At 37.3% G+C, this 2,184-nt stretch overlaps 1 pseudogene; it reads right to left on the reverse strand.

Annotated features, from left to right (window-relative positions):
* Positions 1-976: 976 nt before the first annotated feature.
* LOC140514749 (actin-related protein 2/3 complex subunit 1A pseudogene) lies at positions 977-1,583 on the reverse strand (annotated as a pseudogene).
* Between the last annotated feature and the right edge of the window lie 601 nt (positions 1,584-2,184).

The following is a 2,184-nucleotide window of genomic DNA, read 5'->3' on the forward strand; positions in this document are numbered from 1 at the left end:
CTAAGAGCCAGGTCCTGTGCTAAACACTAAGCTTAATTCAGGCATGTAGCTTGATACATTATGTACTGAAATTCAGCATCATATGTTGCATAGGCGCTGGACAGAAAACCTTAAAGTCTTGAATCCCCTAATCATCATTTCTCCATCAATGCCTCTTGTCCAAGATTTGCAGTAGCCTTGTTCATCCACCTCATTAAAAGGCACTTGGCTGATCTGGTTGGACAGCAGTTTCCTAATACAGTTTCCTTAACCTTTACAGGACTTCTTCCCACACACAGTGCCCATACATCTTCCTTTTTGGCCTAGTTTCTTTAGCTGTTTCCCTAGTAAAACTACCTCCCTTCATGAAACCTGATTTACTTCTCTGATGCAGCTTCTGATCTAGGAACAATAGCCCAAGCTCAAGCCATGTGGGCTCTGTGTCTCTCATCCTTGGTGTGCATTCAAAGCATGGAAGTCACTATACATGATGACTTATTGACCAGGCATATTTGCAGATGGAAGTGAGCATGGAGGAATCCAGAGAAGCTCAGTGCTATTGTACATGTGTCACATGTACTTATTGTGTCAGGGTAAAGACAATTTTTTCCTTTGTTAGGTGTTCAGTGATTCACGAATGCCTTAACTCATCCCAACATCAAACCTGAACTAAGAAAGTGCTAGTTTTAAAGCTGCTCCTACCACAGTTGATATACTTAGTGTAATGTGTTCAGAGAAGTGTTGCAATCTTCAGTCATAACCTTTTATCCATATTCAGAAATAATCCAATGATACTAGATTTTTCTGGTTTGTATTATCTCATTTGGAGAAAGAACCACAAATATCATGAAACCACATTGGACAACAGTCAGAACAAGAAGCCAACATGCTAGCTTTAACCCATGAGATCATCATGTTTTTTATAGGCATCAGCTGCTAATACAATAGTTGACCCAAGACAAGTGGTTCCCACTTGCAAAGAAATAACCCCCTTGACTCAATTATCATTTCCATTGACATCAAACTGTGACATCTGTTGACCAAAAGGCAATTTGGCACTCCACGGAGTACTGACTGACCTTTCATCCATTTCTTTAATGTAAGCAAGAAATATTTCACATTTAAAGTCACAATATTCAACAGCCAAGAAGACTTGGGTTGGGGTAATAGCCCAACCTAAGGCATTAGAACAAATTAGTTCTTCCTATGTGTTTGCTCATCCAATAGTTATTTTCAGACTCAAAGTAGTACACAGAAATTAGTTGAGCTCCAATACCCACAGCAATTTCTTCTCTAGGAGAGACCATTTTGAAAGGGCAAATTCACAATTAATGTTGAGGATCACAAGTATTGGTTTCCTACTGCCATCCTTCTTACTCCAGGCATAGGGCATTATAGTTTGTACCACAAGGTAAAATATATTTGCTTTTGGAAACCTAGTCAATATTTGTGATGTTTCCATTATCTGCCTTTTAGTTCACAGGCTTCTACCTACTTGTTCCCATTAATCTTGTAGATATGTTCTTCATGATTATTAGGACAAGAGGCAGTCTGTTCAAAGCATGGAAAGTGATTGGCTGTAATAAAAACTGGTGTAGAGACATCATTCTTAGAGTTTTCAAAAGGGGGAAAATGTTGGTAAGGACAGGTTACAGAGAGGCCCAGTTCATAGCCTCCATTCAGCCAGGGGAAGATGGATACCAAGAGAAAACAGCTTACAGATAGATATAGATATGGATACACATATACACATATACACGTGTCCCAAAAATTTTAGTGCAATTTGAAGCTTTAATAGACTTAATAACTTAAAACTGAACTAAGACTTTTGGGATACCTTATATCCAGATAGACGTGTATGTATGCACACATTTAGTTTATTAGTTCAAAGGAAATAAAATCATCTTTCTCTGTTGGCTTAGATACTGTAATTATGGGTGATCATGCCAAAAAGGAAATATAGTAGAACAATATGAATGAATCATGCAATAATCTTTCCTCTGTCTTGAACATCAGTGAAGCTTTCATTCAAAGTCTAAGTAAAGGATTTGGAGAAGATTCAGTTAACAAATAAAAAAAAAGTATTTTTTTCAAAGATTTTATAAATGAGTCCTAAGGAAAGAAAAAGTAAAGACGGTGGTTTATTAGTTCAAAGGGTGAATGTAAGCTGAAAGCACGACTCATAATACTTTTTGAACATGTTGA

This window comes from Notamacropus eugenii, chromosome 7 (genome assembly GCF_028372415.1).
Source record: "Notamacropus eugenii isolate mMacEug1 chromosome 7, mMacEug1.pri_v2, whole genome shotgun sequence".
Lineage (NCBI taxonomy): Eukaryota > Metazoa > Chordata > Mammalia > Diprotodontia > Macropodidae > Notamacropus > Notamacropus eugenii.